General features: G+C 41.3%; 1 protein-coding gene across 1 annotated transcript in view; it reads left to right on the forward strand.

The window, feature by feature from the left end:
• The window catches only part of GRM4 (glutamate metabotropic receptor 4), a 489,205-nt gene that overhangs the window by 437,018 nt on the left and 33,508 nt on the right, over positions 1-18,679 (forward strand). The window lies entirely within an intron of this gene.

The raw sequence follows: 18,679 nt of genomic DNA on the forward strand, positions 1-18,679 counted from the left end.
GAATGATGTCCATGGAGGCAACCATCGGACCAATCACCTCCATGCATAGAGCCACTGATGGACGAAAAGCAGACTGGAGGGAAAGGCACAAAGCAAGAAGTTTGGATTTTCTGACCTCCGTCAGAAAAATCTTCATCGATAGGGAATCTATAATTGTTCCTAAGAAAAACACTCATGTATCTGGTACAAGGGAACTCTTTCCCAGATTCACTTTTCACCTGTGGGAAAGTGGAATAGACAACATCTCTGTATGTAATCTTGCTAGATGATAAGATGATGCTTAGACCAAGATATCGTCCAGGTAAGGCGCCACAGCAATTCCCTAAGACCTGACTACTGCTAGAAGAGCCCCCAGAACCTTTGTGAAAATTCTGTGAGCTTTAGCAAGGCCAAAAGGAAGGGCAACAAACTTGAAATGTTTTTCCAGAAAGGTAAACCTCAGATACTGGTAATGAGCCCTATGAATGGGAACATGAAAAAACGAATCCTTCAGCTCTATGGTCATTTTGAAGTTATGAAAGGAACGCAAATTTGAATTCTGGTGACCCTTAGGCCTATTCTTTTAATCCTGAGGTAGGAAAGAGCCCTTTCCACCTGTAATATCGGAATTTTTTTCAGTCAGACCTGGACCAAACAAGGTTTTACCCCTATAAGGCAAAGATAAAAGCTTGGACTTGGATGTGACATCTGCAGACCAAGACTTTAACCACAGAGCTCTGCGAGCTAAAACAGTGAAACCAGAAATCTTAGATCCTAGCCTAAGAACTTGAATGTTGGCATCACAAATAAAAGTATTGTCTAGCTTTAGAGCCTTGATCCTATCCTGGATCTCCTCTATAATAGTCTCTTCTAAGATAAGATTAGCTAAATCATTACAGCAATAAGATGCTGCCCCCTCAACTGTAGCAAGACTAGCAACAGGCTGCCACTGTAATCCCTGATGAATGTACATTTTCTCCAAAACAGCTTCAAGCTTCTTAACCATGGGATCCTTGATAGAACAACTATCTTCAATAGGAATAGCAATTCTCTTAGCAAGAGTAGAGATCGATCCCTCTACCTTGGGCACCGTGCGCCACAAGTCACGAATAGCATCAGCAACAGGAAACATCTTTTTAAATACAGGGGACGGAGAAAAAGGAATCCCTGGTTTATCCCATTCCTGAGTTATGATATCTGCCATGCGGTCTGGAACTGGAAACACTTCCATGGATGAGGGTACATCATATACCCTATTAAGTTTACTAGACCTCTTTGGATTCTCTGCAACAGACGAGTCGGATTCTTCCAAAGTAGCAAGCACCTCCTTCAAAAGTACTCAGAGGTGTTCTAACTTAAATCTGAAATTAATCTCCTCTGAATCTGCAGAATTGATAACTACAGTATCAAAATCTGACAATTCTCCTTCAGAAGCCACTGAAGAATCATCCTCATTAGATAACTGAGATAAACTGACTAACCCAGCCTTAGTGGAGTCAGCCATACTAACGTCAATATGTTTAGATGTTCTCTTACGCTTACCAGAAACCTTTGGAAAAGCTGATAAAGCTGTGGAAACAGCTGAAGTAATCTGCGCAGCAACATCCCCAGGTAAATAAATACCCCCCCCCAGAAGGTTGTTGAGAGGAACCGCAGGGCAGTGCATGTGAAGCTTGGGACGCTTGAGGGGAAAGCTGAGGCGTTGCTAGGACAACACTATCCTGAGAGACAGGGGGCTCAGGCAGAGACATCTTATCTTTAAACATTAAAGCTTTATTTAGACATGAAGAGCAAAACTGCACATGAGGAATTATCTTAGCCTCCAAGCACAATAAACATTTTTCAAAATAATCATTTTCAGCATTAGTGTCCATAATTGGGTTTCGGTTCCTCCAGCTATTAATAAGGAATTAAATCCCAAAAAAGACAAATTAGGATTATATATATATGTAGCAGTAAAAAACATACCTAATCAAAAAGCACCTAAACCCTCATCTCTGCTGAGGTCTTACCCCTCCAGAAGTTGCTATCCCACTAGCACATGAAAACTGGACACACCCAGAGAAAAAATCACCTCGTCACCGGAGCAGCCCAAATCCAAACTGCAGGCAGTGGAGCTGCAACCTCCGCACTCGACACGGCAAAACTCTGATCTGATCAGAGAAGCCAAAGAACTGGAAGTGCGGAGGAGTGGTCACGTGACCACAACTAAAAAAACTGTGCCACTGAAACAAAAACAGAGCAAAGACAGGCAGCAGAGAACAGAAAAAGTGATTTGCCAAATAAGCAGCAGTGAGCTGTAAATCGATTGCCCCCAAACCAGATTTAAAGTAAAACAAACACTTGCAAACCTATCTATACACTCTCCATCTCTGAGCCCCATTAAAATTTTAATGCCTCTTTACACAAAATATACTCATATAAGCAGTGCTCTCTATGGAATACTTGCAAGATCCTTTAGTAGTATTCAAATGCTTTCCACAAGTAATTAACCCCTATAGTGCCGGTACCTTCTAACCTAGAAGGGAAAGAACTTACCTGTGGATCCTGCTCTGTTAGGCAGGAGATGTTTTCTAAGGTGTTGCAGATTCCTCCCCTTCTACCAGGGACCTATAGAAATGAAAGAACAGCGTAACCAACCCTGGCTTTCTATAATAGGGGTAGCAATAATGTTAGAAGTCAAGCAAAGACCACCTCGCCGTCTTCTAACTGCTAATAGCCACTATTACTCTTACTAAAGAGATTGACATGGACACAGCTAGACCCCAATCCTTGCTTGCAGGGAAAAGTACCCATAAAAGGATTAAAAATCTTCAGGCACCATCTTCGCCATCCTTCTATGATCAAGGCAAAGAGAATGACTGGGGGTTATGGGTAAGGAAAGTGATACTTAACAGCTCTGCTTGGGTGCTCTTTGCCTGCTCCTGCCGGCCAGGAGTGAATATCTCACTAGTAATTGGAATAATTTGTGGACTATCCATGCCATAGGAAAGAAATTGTGTTTTTCTTCCATTACGGCATAAAAAAATGGAATGCAATCCTGCAAAATTCAGAACACTGACCCTTCTACATTCCACACAGTGATTGCTTGATCAGTGCAGCATCTCTGTCCCTAACTGGCAACAGCCATACAGATAAGTTAAATATACCCAGAGAACAGTGGTTTTGCTACAGGAGGGGAGCACTAGCCACCCCAACATCATGGCTGGCCCCCCAAAAATTGTTTCTGCTTGCATCCCCTCCCAACTCCACATGGCCACGCCCACAACACATTCATCCCCACCTATCCTATAGCACACACAGTCCTGCATTCCCCTCATGGTCCTGCATCCCTCAAGCTTTTCCTATAAACTGCAAAATAATGTAAATTTTACAAACAAAGGTCTGCAGATATTTTACAATGCATTGCATAATTACTGATATATACTATACATTTAAAAAAAGGATGGACCCTTTAAATCAAGCCCATAAAGCCAGGCATTTTACAGATTCTTTTCTTGCTTTTGACTGAGAAATATAGTTTGCCATTGAATGAACTTTGAGTTTGGTTTTGGTACATTGCAACAGTGCGTAGCAATATCATTTTTCAATGCAATCCATTGAGATCACAGGACTTTGTACAAGCTGTCCTAATGAGGCTGTCCTTATGAGGCATGCGTTATAGTGAAAATAAATCACAAGAACATGAAACACACTTACATTCTCACTGGAGAATTCTCCCTTCTTATAGGATTTGGATTTACTTATAACCAAGCTTTCCAACTCTTTTATGCTGTGGGACAGATTTGTAGCCTTATGTGCTGTAAGGACAGTAACATTAAACATCCATACTTTGTATAAAGCAGTACGTGCACTGTTTATTCACCAGTATAGCCCATAACAACCAGCCACCAGGCAGTACTTTAGATAATTACCTGATTATTCTCCCTGCAACATTTCCAGATTTTAATAAAAAAAAAAAAAAAAAAAAAAATTAAAGCTAGTCTCCTGAGAACCACACAAACTTATTTGAAGCCCACATGGGGCCCCTAGGACTTCAATTGGAGTACCCTACTAATAATATATATTTACCAATACAATATCTCCCAACTCTTCCCTGGTACTGAAGGGGTTAAAGTCATCTGACATTAAGAATCGCAGATCGCAGACTTTCAAGTTTACCTTGCAAAATGTAGTGTGTGCAAGGGTTTAGGAGGGGTCAATACTGAATATGAAGGAGCTGATTTCTTCCCATGGTAGAAAGAAGGCCTCAGTTTCAGGCATACTTACTGTGGATACCTTCGGCTAGAAAGAATCAAAGGTTGCTAGCTTTGTGGAATCTGCTGCAGGAGAGGTGTATAGCAAGACCCTGGAGCAAGTAGCTAGTGTGACCTAGGGTGCGAGATTGTACTATTCCTGTGGTTCAGTAAGTAGTTAGGCTTATGGAGGTTGCCTTCCTTCCTATGGGTATGCAAGTTGTGTAGGCCACAGCATTCTAGTATCTGAAGGATTCTGCACTGTACATGTAAGAGACCACATGGTGAGACACCAGTTAACGAAAGATTGTATCTATAAGAGACTGCATAGTGAGACACTGCATCTATAAGAGACTGCATGGTGAGACACTATCTATAAGAGACTGCATGGTGAGACAATGTATCTATAAGAGACTGCACGGTGAGACACTGTATCTATAAGAGACTGAATGGTGAGACACTGTATCTATAAGAGACTGCATGGTGAGACACTATCTATAAGAGACTGCATGGTGAGACACTGTATCTATAAGAGACTGCATGGTGAGACACTGTATCTATAAGAGACTGCATGGTGAGACAATGTATCTATAAGAGACTGCACGGTGAGACACTGTATCTATAAGAGACTGCATGGTGAGACACCAGTTAACGAAATATTGTATCTATAAGAGACTGAATGGTGAGACACTGTCTATAAGAGACTGCATGGTGAGACACCAGTTAACATAAGATTGTATCTATAAGAGACTGCATAGTGAGACTCTGTATCTATAAGAGACTGCATGGTTAGACACTATCTATAAGAGACTGCACGGTGAGACACTGTATCTATAAGAGACTGCACGGTGAGACACTGTATCTATAAGAGACTGCATGGTGAGACACTGTATCTATAAGAGACTGCATGGTGAGACACTGTATCTATAAGAGACTGCACGGTGAGACACTGTATCTATAAGAGACTGCATGGTGAGACACTGTATCTATAAGAGACTGCATGGTGAGACACTGTATCTATAAGAGACTGCATGGTGAGACGCTGTATCTATAAGAGACTGCATGGTGAGACACTGTATCTATAAGAGACTGCATGGTGAGACACTATCTATAAGAGACTGCATGGTGAGACACTGTATCTATAAGAGACTGCATGGTGAGACACTGTATCTATAAGAGACTGCATGGTGAGACAATGTATCTATAAGAGACTGCACGGTGAGACACTGTATCTATAAGAGACTGCATGGTTAGACACTATCTATAAGAGACTGCACGGTGAGACACTGTATCTATAAGAGACTGCATGGTTAGACACTATCTATAAGAGACTGCACGGTGAGACACTGTATCTATAAGAGACTGCACGGTGAGACACTGTATCTATAAGAGACTGCATGGTTAGACACTATCTATAAGAGACTGCACGGTGAGACACTGTATCTATAAGAGACTGCATGGTTAGACACTGTATCTATAAGAGACTGCATGGTGAGACACTGTATCTATAGGAGACTGCATGGTGAGACACTGTATCTATAAGAGGCTGCATGGTGAGACACTGTATCTATAGGAGACTGCATGGTGAGACACTGTATCTATAAGAGGCTGCATGGTGAGACACTGTATCTATAAGAGACTGCATGGTGAGACACTGCATCTATAAGAGACTGCATGGTGATAAACTGTATCTATAAGAGACTGCATGGTGAGACACTGTATCTATAAGAGACTGCATGGTGAGACACTGTATCTATAAGAGACTGCATGGTGAGACACTGTATCTATAAGAGACTGCATGGTGAGACAATGTATCTATAAGAGACTGCATGGTGAGACACTGTATCTATAAGAGACTGCACGGTGAGACACTGTATCTATAAGAGGCTGCATGGTGAGACACTGTATCTATAAGGCTGCATGGTGAGACACTGTATCTATAAGAGACTGCATGGTGAGACACTGTATCTATAAGAGACTGCATGGTGAGACACTGTATCTATAAGAGACTGCATGGTGAGACACTGTATCTATAAGAGGCTGCATGGTGAGACACTGTATCTATAAGAGACTGCATGGTGAGACACTGTATCTATAAGAGACTGCATGGTGAGACACTGTATCTATAAGAGGCTGCATGGTGAGACACTGTATCTATAAGAGACTGCATGGTGAGACACTATCTATAAGAGACTGCATGGTGAGACACTGTATCTATAAGAGACTGCATGGTGAGACACTGTATCTATAAGAGACTGCATGGTGAGACACTGTATCTATAAGAGACTGCATGGTGAGACACTGTATCTATAAGAGACTGCATGGTGAGACACTGTATTTATAAGAGGCTGCATGGTGAGACACTATCTATAAGAGACTGCATGGTGAGACACTGTATCTATAAGAGACTGCATGGTGAGACGCTGTGGCCTCTAGTTATCAAGCCGTCAACCTCAAATACGCTGGAATTCCGCAGCGTATTTGTGGCGAGGCTGATTCGCCGTAGTTATCAAGCCCTACAGCCCGGCAAAAGTAGAATCTAGTGACGTAACATACGATCCGCCGGACTCAGTCCGACACAGATCGATGGTTACGTCACTCCAGATGTTCCGAACGCAAGTTCGGCACAATCTGACTACTTTTGCTAGTTATCAAATACCTACCAGGTACGCTCGCCACTATTCCCGGGCCAGCGTACCTGGTTTTCAATGGGAGTCTGACAGCAGCGAGAGCTCATGTTCGCTGCTGCCCGATATTCCATTGATTTCTATGGGAAGTGTCTGCACCTAACACCTTAACATGTACCCCGAGTCTAAACACCCCTTATCTGCTCCCCCTACACCGCCGCCACCTACTTTATACTTATTAACCCCTAAACTGCCGCTCCCGGACCCCGCCGCCACTATAATAAACTTATTACCCCCTAAACCGCCGCTCCCAGACCCCGCCGCAACTATAATAAATATATTAACGCCTAAACCGCCGCTCCCGGACCCTACCACAACCTACATTATACTTATTAACCCCTAATCTGCCGCCCCCTACACCGTCGCCACCTACAGTACATTGATTAAACCCTAATCTACCCCCCCTACACTGCCGCCACTATATTAAATGAATTAACCCCAAAACCTAAGTCTAACCCTAACCCCCCCTAACTTAAATATTATTTAAATTAATCTAAATAAATATTCCTATAATTAAATAAATTAATCCTATTTATTTTTATTTTACAGGCAAATTTGTATTTATTTTACTTGGTACAATAGTTATTAAATAGTTATTAACTATTAAATAACTACCTAGATAAAATAAATACAAAATTACCTGTAAAATAAATCCTAACCTAAGTTACAAATACACCTAACACTACATTATCAATAAATTAATTAAATAAATTAACTACAATGATCTAAAATAAAATACAATTAAATAAACTAAATTATATTACAAAAAAACACTAAATTACAAAAATTAAAAAATATTACAAGAAGTTTAATCTAATTACACCTAATCTAAGCCCCCTAATAAAATAACCCCCCCCCAAATAATAAAATTCCCTAAACTAAATTACAAATTGCCCTTAAAAGGGCTTTTTGTGGGGCATTGCCCCAAAGTAATCAGCTCTTTTACCTGAAAAAAAAATACAATACCCCCCCAACATTACAACCCACCACCCACACACCCCTACTCTAAAACCCACCCGATCCCCCCTTAAATAAACCTAACACTACCCCATTGAAGATCACCCTACCTAGAGCCGTCTTCACCCAACCGGGCCGAACTCTTCATCCGATGCGGGCACAAGTGGTCCTCCAGCCGGGCAGAAGTCTTCATCCGATCGGGGCAGAAGAGGTTCTCCATCCAGCACAAGTCTTCATCCAAGCGGCATCTTCTATCTTCATCCTGGCGGCAATGAGCGGCTCCATCTTGAAGACCTCCGGCGCGGAACATCCTCCTCGGCCAACGTACTAACGACGAATGACGGTTCCTTTAAATGACGTCATCCAAGATGGCATCCCTCGAATTCCGATTGGCTGATAGGATTCTATCAGCCAATCTGAATTAAGGTAGGAAAAATCCAATTGGCTGATGTAATCAGCCAATCGGATTGAAGTTCAATCTGATTGGCTGATTGGATCAGCCAATAGAATGCAACGTCAATTCTATTGGCTGATCCAATCAGCCATTCGGATTGTACTTCAATCATTCGTTGTTAGTCCGTCGGCCGAGGAGGATGTTCCGCGCCGGAGGTCTTCAAGATGCTTGGATGAAGACTTCTGCTGGATGGAGGACCTCTTCTGCCCGATCGGATGAAGACTTCTGCCCGGCTGGAGGACCACTTGTGCCTGCATTGGATGAAGTGTTCGGCCCTGTTGGGTGAAGACGGCTCAAGGTAGGGTGATCTTCAATGGGGTAGTGTTAGTTTTTTTTAAGGGGGGATAGGGTGAGTTTTAGAGTAGGGGTGTGTGGGTGGTAGGTTGTAATGTTGGGGGGGGTATTGTATTTCTTTTTTTTTACAGGTAAAAGAGCTGATTACTTTGGGACAATGCCCCGCAAAAAGCCATTTTAAGGGCTGGTAAAAGAGCTGGTTACTTTGGGGCAATGCCCCGCAAAAGGCCCTTTTAAGGGCTATTTGTAATTTAGTTTAGGGTAGGGAATTTTATTATTTTGGGGGGCTTTTTTATTTTATTAGGGGGCTTAGATTAGGTGTAATTAGTTTAAAATTCTGGTAATTTTTTTATTTTCTGTAATTTAGATTTTTTTTTGTACTTTAGTTATTTTTAGTTAATTTTATTTAATGTTAGGTAATTGTAGTTAATTAATTTAATTTATTTAATGATAGTGTAGTGTTAGGTGTAATTGTAACTTAGGTTAGGATTTATTTTACAGGTACTTTTGTAGTTATTTTAGCTAGGTAGCTATTAAATAGTTAAAAACTATTTAATAGCTATTGTACCTAGTTAAAATAAATACAAAGTTGCCTGTAAAATAAAAATAAACCCTAAGATAGCTACAATGTAATTATTAATTATATTGTAGCTATCTTAGGGTTTATTTTATAGGTAAGTATTTAGTTTTAAATAGGAATAATTTATTTAATTATAGGAATATTTATTTAGATTAATTTAAATAATATTTAAGTTAGGGGGTGTTAGGGTTAGACTTAGGTTTAGGGGGTTAATTCATTTAATATAGTGGCGGCGGTGCTGGGGGGTAGATTAGGGGTTAATGTAATGTAGGTGGCGGCGGTGTAGGGGGGGCAGGATAGGGGTTAATAAATGTAATGTAGGTGGCGACGGGCTCCGGGTGCAGCGGTTTAGGGGTTAAACGATTAATTTATTTGCGGCAGGGTTCCGGGATCGGCAGGATAGGGGTTAATAACTTTATGTAGGTGTCGGCGGTATAGGGGGCGGCAGATTAGGGGTTAATAGGTATAATGTAGGTGGCGGCGGGGTCCGGGAGCGGCGGTTTAGGGGTTCATATATTTATTATAGTGGCGGAGGGGTCCGGGAGCGGTGGCTTAGGGGTTAATATATTTATTATAGTTGTGGCAGGGTCTGGAAGTGGCGGTTTAGGGGGTAATAAGTTTATTTAGGTGCGGTGGGCTCCCGGAACGGTGGTTTAGGGGGTAAAACAGTATAGTATAGTGTGGGTGCTTAGTGACAGGCTAGCAAGAAAGCTGCGAAGAAGCCGATGAGGAGCGAGATCGATGACTGTCAGTTAACAACAGTCCGCTGCTCATCGCACCGTACTTGGTGCGCGGCTTCTTGATAGCTTTCTTGATAACTTTGGCGAACGTATTCAGGTCCGCGGCGGCGATGTAAGGCGAGCTTAGGCAAGCGTATTGGGCCGCTTGATAACTAGAGGCCTGTATCTATAAGAGGCTGCATGGTGAGAGACTGTATCTATAAGAGACTGCATGGTGAGACACTATATCTATAAGAGACTGCATGGTGAGAGACTGTATCTATAAGAGACTGCATGGTGAGACACTGTATCTATAAGAGGCTGCATGGTGAGAGACTGTATCTATAAGAGACTGCATGGTGAGACACTGTATCTATAAGAGACTGCATGGTGAGACACTGCATCTATAAGAGACTGCATGGTGAGACACTGTATCTATAAGAGACTGCATGGTGAGACTATCTATAAGAGACTGCATGGTGAGACACTGTATCTATAAGAGACTGCATGGTGAGACACTGTATCTATAAGAGACTGCATGTAGGTGGCGGCGGTGTAGGGGGGGCAGGATAGGGATTAATAAATGTAATGTAGGTGGCGACGGGCTCCGGGTGCGGCGGTTTAGGGGTTAAACGATTAATTTATTTGCGGCAGGGTTCCGGGATCGGCAGGATAGGGGTTAATAACTTTATGTAGGTGGCGGCGGTATAGGGGGCGGCAGATTAGGGGTTAATAGGTATAATGTAGGTGGCGGCGGGGTCCGGGAGCGGCGGTTTAGGTGTTCATATATTTATTATAGTGGCGGAGGGGTCCGGGAGCGGTGGCTTAGGGGTTAATATATTTATTATAGTTGTGGCAGGGTCTGGAAGTGGCGGTTTAGGGGGTAATAAGTTTATTTAGGTGCGGTGGGCTCCCGGAACGGTGGTTTAGGGGGTAAAACAGTATAGTATAGTGTGGGTGCTTAGTGACAGGCTAGCAAGAAAGCTGCGAAGAAGCCGATGAGGAGCGAGATCGATGACTGTCAGTTAACAACAGTCCGCTGCTCATCGCACCGTACTTGGTGCGCGGCTTCTTGATAGCTTTCTTGATAACTTTGGCGAACGTATTCAGGTCCGCGGCGGCGATGTAAGGCGAGCTTAGGCAAGCGTATTGGGCCGCTTGATAACTAGAGGCCTGTATCTATAAGAGGCTGCATGGTGAGAGACTGTATCTATAAGAGACTGCATGGTGAGACACTGTATCTATAAGAGACTGCATGGTGAGAGACTGTATCTATAAGAGACTGCATGGTGAGACACTGTATCTATAAGAGGCTGCATGGTGAGAGACTGTATCTATAAGAGACTGCATGGTGAGACACTGCATCTATAAGAGACTGCATGGTGAGACACTGCATCTATAAGAGACTGCATGGTGAGACACTGTATCTATAAGAGACTGCATGGTGAGACTATCTATAAGAGACTGCATGGTGAGACACTGTATCTATAAGAGACTGCATGGTGAGACACTGTATCTATAAGAGACTGCATGGTGAGACACTGCATCTATAAGAGACTGCATGGTGATAAACTGCATCTATAAGAGACTGCATGGTGAGACACTGTATCTATAAGAGACTGCATGGTGAGACACTGTATCTATAAGAGGCTGCATGGTGAGACACTGTATCTATAAGAGACTGCACGGTGAGACACTGTATCTATAAGAGACTGCACGGTGAGACACTGTATCTATAAGAGACTGCATGGTGAGACACTGTATCTATAAGAGACTGCATGGTGAGACACTGTATCTATAAGAGACTGCATGGTGAGACACTGTATCTATAAGAGACTGCATGGTGATAAACTGCATCTATAAGAGACTGCATGGTGAGACACTGTATCTATAAGAGACTGCATGGTGATAAACTGTATCTATAAGAGACTGCATGGTGAGACACTGTATCTATAAGAGACTGCATGATGAGACACTGTATCTATAGGAGACTGCATGGTGAGACACTGTATCTATAAGAGACTGCATGGTGAGACACTGTATCTATAAGAGACTGCATGGTGAGACACTGTATCTATAGGAGACTGCATGGTGAGACACTGCATCTATAAGAGACTGCATGGTGAGACACTGTATCTATAAGAGACTGCATGGTGAGACACTGTATCTATAAGAGACTGCAGGGTGAGACACTGTATCTATAAGAGGCTGCATGGTGAGACACTGTATCTATAGGAGACTGCATGGTGAGACACTGTATCTATAGGAGACTGCATGGTGAGACACTGTATCTATAGGAGACTGCATGGTGAGACACTGTATCTATAAGAGACTGCATGGTGAGACACTGTATCTATAGGAGACTGCATGGTGAGACACTGTATCTGTAAGAGACTGCATGGTGAGACACTGTATCTATAAGAGACTGCATGGTGAGACACTGTATCTATAGGAGACTGCATGGTGAGACACTGTATCTATAAGAGACTGCATGGTGAGACACTGTATCTATAAGAGACTGCATGGTGAGACACTGTATCTATAAGAGACTGCATGGTGAGACACTGTATCTATAAGATGCTGCATGGTTAGGCTTACCATAATTTTTAAAGGTGAAACTGGGACCACCTGATGCGGTGCCGGTGGGGTGTGGTCAGGGGCATGGTCAAGGGACGCGGCGATTACCGGTCCTTTTAAAGTAGTAGATTATATGTGCGTAATGTTTTGTGGATACTCTACCCTTCCTCAGTCAAAAAACAAGTGAATCACACAGTTTAAATAGACCATAACACTACCCCCTAGTGAAAAAGGCACCATTAAATTGTCATGACAACCCATACACAACATTACCAAATAAATCATTCATCTAAATCTCAGATTCTAAATAATGCCAAACTTCAGGCATAATTACCAATTTCATAAAATAGTGACAAGCATATACATCACACAATTTAATTTCTGCAGGGTAATATGTGTTTTATGTGTCTAATTAAGGAACAGAACTGAATACTGATTAGGCATAAATACAACATTGAAAGTAATAAGTCAAAAAGAAACACATAGCTGCTAAAGCTGTTTAAGAGGCTACTCTATACCATAATGCAGGAAGATTACAGCCAAAATGCTATTCTGCATAAAGTAAAGCAAGATCCACGCAAAAATCCTGCCTGTCTGCACTTCCTGGTCATATCCACATGATTCCCCTAAACGTGTATCACCGGTGATGTCATCAGGGGTCAGGGGGGTGTTAAATTCTTAGAGAAATAAACCAAGTAGTACTACCTAATTAAAAAAACCCTATGCTGCTCTCTCAGCCTGTATTACTAAATGTAAACTTTGATGGACACAAACGTTAAGCTAAGCAGCGCTTTATGTAACAAAGTACCAGCATCAAACTATGCTGGAGAGTCACAGTCTAGTCATTTTGAATAATGTGTCCGGGTTTCAGGCGGTATGAAACCCGGACACATGATTTGAAACCCAGAGGTGGCAACCCTACTGGGACAGAATGAACAACCGGGTGGGACACTGGGACAGCACCTCCAAACAGGGACAATCCCAGTAAAAGTGGGACTTCTGGTAAGCCTATGCATGGTGAGACACTGTATGTATAAGAGACTGCATAGTGAGACACTGTATCTATAAGAGACTGCATGGTGAGACAATGTATCTATAAGAGACTGCATGGTGAGACACTGCATCTATAAGAGACTGCATGGTGAGACACTGCATCTATAAGAGACTGCATGGTGAGACACTGTATCTATAAGAGACTGCATGGTGAGACGCTGTATCTATAAGAGACTGCATGGTGAGACACTGGCCTCTAGTTATCAAGCCGTCAACCTCAAATACGCTGGAATTCTGCAGCGTATTTGTGGCGAGGCTGATTCGCCTAAGTTATCAAGCCCGACAAAAGTAGAATATAGTGATGTAAGCTTCGATCCGCCGGACTCAGTCCGACACAGATCGATTCTTACGTCACTCTAGATGTTCCGAACGCAAGTTCGGCACAATCTGCCTACTTTTGCTAGTTATCAAATGACTAGCAGGTACGCTCGACACTTTTCCGGCCCAGCGTACCTGGTTTTCAATCCGCTGCCCGGGAGGCGGCGGATCCCATAGGAATCAATGGGAGTCTGACCATAGCGAAAGCTCATGTTCGCTGCTGCCCGACATCCCATTGATTCCTATGGGAAGTGTGTACACCTAACACCCTAACATGTACCCCGAGTCTAAACACCCCTAATCTGCCCCCCCTACACCGCCGCAATTAAATAAATGTATTACCCCCTAAACCGCCGCTCCTGGAGCCCACCGCCACTCTAATAAACTGATTAACCCCTAAACCACCACTCCCGGACCCCGCCGCAACCTACATAATACCTATTAACCCCTATCCTGCCCCCCCCTATACCGCCGCCACCTATAATAAATTTATTAACCCCTATCCTGCCGATCCCGTACCCCGCCGCAACTAAATAAATTGTTTAACCCAAAAACCGCCGCTCCCAGACCCCGCTGCAACCTAAATTAAACTTATTAACCCCTAATCTGTCCCCCTACACCGTCGCCACCTATAATAAATTTATTAACCCCTATCCTGCCCCCCCATACCGCCGCAACCTATAATAAAATTATTAACCCCTAAACCTAAGTCTAACCCTAACACCCCCCTAACTTAAATATTAATTAAATAAATCTAAATAAATATCACTCTTATTAAATTAGTTATTCCTATTTAAAACTAAATACTTACCTGTAAAATAAACCCTTATATAGCTACAATATTACTAATAATTATATTGTAGCTATTTTAGGATTTATTTTTATTTTACAGGCAAATTTGAATTTATTTTAACTAGGTACAATAGTTATTAAATAGTTATTAACTATTTAATAGCTACCTAGTTAAAATAAAGACAAATTTACCTGTAAAATAAAAACTAACCTAAGTTACAATTACACCTAACACTACACTATCATTAACTAAATTATTCCTATTTAAAACTAAATACTTACCTGTAAAATAAACCCTAAGATAGCTACAATGTAATTAATAATTACATTGTAGCTATTTTAGGATTTATATTTATTTTACAGGTAACTTTGTATTTATTTTAACTAGGAAGAATAGTTATTAAATAGTTATTAACTATTTAATAACTACCTAGCTAAAAGAAATACAAAATTACCTGTAAAATAAATCCTAACCTAACACTATCATTAAATAAATTAAATTAATTATCTACAAATACCTACAATTAAATACAATTAAATAAACTAACTAAAGTACAAAAAATAAAAAATAAAAAATTACAAAAAATAAAAATATATTACAAGATTTTTAATCTAATTACACCTAATCTAAGCCCCCTAATAAAATAACAAAGCCCCCCAAAATAAAAAATGCCCTACCCTATTCTAAATTACGAAAGTTAACAGCTCTATTACCTTACCAGCCCTTAAAAGGGCCTTTTGCGGGGCATGCCCCAAAGAAATCAGCTCTTCTGCATGTTAAAAAAAATACAACCCCCCCAACATTAAAACCCACCACCCACATACCCCTACTCTAACCCACTCAATCCCCCCTTAAAAAAACCTAACACTACCCCCCTGAAGATCATCCTACCTTTAGCGGTCTTCAGCCAGCCGACCACCGATGGAACAGAAGAGGACATCCGCAGCGGCCAAAGTCTTCATCCAAGGGGCGCTGAAGAGGTCTTCCATCCGATAGAAGTCTTCATCCATCCGGAGCGGAGCGGAGCCATCTTCAAAGCAGTCGATGCAGAGCCATCTTCATCCACCGACGCCTACTCGCCGAATGAATATTCCTTTAAGTGACGTCATCCAAGATGGCGTCCCTCGAATTCTGATTGGCTGATAGGATTCTATCAGCCAATCGAAATTAAGGTAAGAAAAATCTGATTGGCTGATACAATCAGCCAATCAGATTCAAGTTCAATCCGATTGGCTGATCCAATCAGCCAATCAGATTGAGCTTGCATTCTATTGGCTGTTCTGATCAGCCAATAGAATGCGAGCTCAATCTGATTGGCGTCGGTGGATGAAGATGGCTCCGCTCCGCTCTGGATGGATGAAGATTGAAGCCGCCGCCTGGATGAAGACTTCTATCGGATGGAAGACCTCTTCAGCGCCCCTTGGATGAAGACTTCGGCCGCTGCGGATGTCCTCTTCTGTTCCAATGGTGGTCGGCTGGCTGAAGACGGCTAAAGGTAGGATGATCTTCAGGGGGGTAGGGTTAGGTTTTTTTAAGGGGGGATTGGGTGGGTTAGAGTAGGGGTATGTGGGTGGTGGGTTTTAATGTTGGGGGGGAGGGGTTGTATTTTTTTTTTTTTTAAACGGTTTTTATTGAAGTTGTGCGAAATAAAGAAATACATATAAAGTTTGTCCAGACACATAAATTGCAACAGGGCAAGAGATACATAGTTATCATATAAAGAGCAGGGGTTGTATTTTTTTTTAACATGCAAAAGAGCTGATTGCTTTGGGGCATGCCCTGCAAAAGGCCCTTTTAAGGGCTGGTAAGGTAATAGAGCTGTTAACTTTCGTAATTTAGAATAGGGTAGGGCATTTTTTTATTTTGGGGGGCTTTGTTATTTTATTAGGGGGCTTAGATTAGGTGTAATTAGATTAAAAATCTTGTAATATTTTTTTTTTTTTTTGTACTTTAGTTAGTTTATTTAATTGTATTTAATTGTAGGTATTTGTAGTTAATTAATTTATTTTATTTAATGATAGTGTAGTGTTAGGTTTAATTGTAACTTAGGTTAGGATTTATTTTACAGGTAATTTTGTATTTCTTTTAGCTAGGTAGTTATTAAATAGTTAATAACTATTTAATAACTATTCTAGCTAGGTAAAATAAATACAAAGATACCTGTAAAATAAATATAAATCCTAAGATAGCTACAATGTAATTATTAATTACATTGTAGCTATCTTAGGGTTTATTTTACAGGTAAGTATTTAGTTTTAAATAGGAATAATTTATTTAATGATAGTGTAGTGTTAGGTGTAATTGTAACTTAGGTTAGTTTTTATTTTACAGGTAAATTTGTCTTTATTTTAACTAGGTAGCTATTAAATACTGTAGTTAATAACTATTTAATAGCTATTGTACCTAGTTAAAATAAATTTAAATTTGCCTGTAAAATAAAAATAAATCCTAAAATAGCTACAATATAATTATTAGTAATATTGTAGCTATATTAGGGTTTATTTTATAGGTAAGTATTTAGTTTTAAATAGGATTAATTTAGTTAATAATAGTAATTTTATTTAGATTTATTAAAATAATATTTAAGTTAGGGGGGTGTTAGGGTTAGTTAGTTTAATATAGATGGCGGCGGTATAGGGGGGGCAGGATAGGGGTTAATAAATGTATTATAGGTAGCGACGGTGTAGCGGGGGCAGATTAGGGGCTATTAAATTTAATATAGGTTATTTAGTTGCGGGGGGCTCCGGTATAGGGGGTAGAACAGTGTAGTTTAGTGTGGGTGCTTAGTGACAGCTTATCAATAAAGCTGGGAAAAAGCCGAAGAGCAGCAAGATCGGATGAGTGATAACAATCACAGTCCGCTGCTCATCGCCCCGTACTTGGTGCACGGCTTTTTGACAGCTTTTTTGATAACTTTGGCGAGCGTATTCAGGTCCGCGGCGGCGATGTGAGGTGAAATTAGGCGGGTGTATTGGGGCCGGCGAAGGCAGGTAAGTAGACACGTTGATAACTAGAGGCCACTGTATCTATAAGAGACTGCATGGTGATAAACTGCATCTATAAGAGACTGCATGGTGATAAACTGCATCTATAAGAGACTGCATGGTGAGACACTGTATCTATAAGAGACTGCATGGTGATAAACTGCATCTATAAGAGACTGCATGGTGAGACACTGTATCTATAAGAGACTGCATGGTGATAAACTACATCTATAAGAGACTGCATGGTGAGACACTGTATCTATAAGAGACTGCATGGTGAGACACTGTATCTATAAGAGACTGCATGGTGATAAACTGCATCTATAAGAGACTGCATGGTGAGACACTGTATCTATAAGAGACTGCATGGTGATAAACTGCATCTATAAGAGACTGCATGGTGAGACACTGTATCTATAAGAGACTGCATGGTGAGACGCTGTATCTATAAGAGACTGCATGGTGAGACGCTGTATCTATAAGAGACTGCATGGTGAGACACTGTATCTATAAGAGACTGCATGGTGAGACACTGTATCTGTAAGAGACTGCATGGTGATAAACTGCATCTATAAGAGACTGCATGGTGAGACACTGTATCTATAAGAGACTGCATGGTGAGACACTGTATCTATAAGAGGCTGCATGGTGAGACACTGTATCTATAAGAGACTGCATGGTGAGACACTGTATCTATAGGAGACTGCATGGTGAGACACTGTATCTATAAGAGACTGCATGGTGAGACACTGTATCTATAAGAGACTGCATGGTGAGACACTGTATCTATAAGAGACTGCATGGTGATAAACTGTATCTATAAGAGACTGCATGGTGATAAACTGCATCTATAAGAGACTGAATGGTGAGACACTGTATCTATAAGAGACTGCATGGTGAGACACTGTATCTATAAGAGACTGCATGGTGATAAACTGCATCTATAAGAGACTGCATGGTGAGACACTGTATCTATAAGAGACTGCATGGTGAGACACTGTATCTATAAGAGACTGCATGGTGATAAACTGCATCTATAAGAGACTGCA

This window comes from Bombina bombina, chromosome 3, assembly GCF_027579735.1.
Source record: "Bombina bombina isolate aBomBom1 chromosome 3, aBomBom1.pri, whole genome shotgun sequence".
Classification (NCBI taxonomy): domain Eukaryota; kingdom Metazoa; phylum Chordata; class Amphibia; order Anura; family Bombinatoridae; genus Bombina; species Bombina bombina.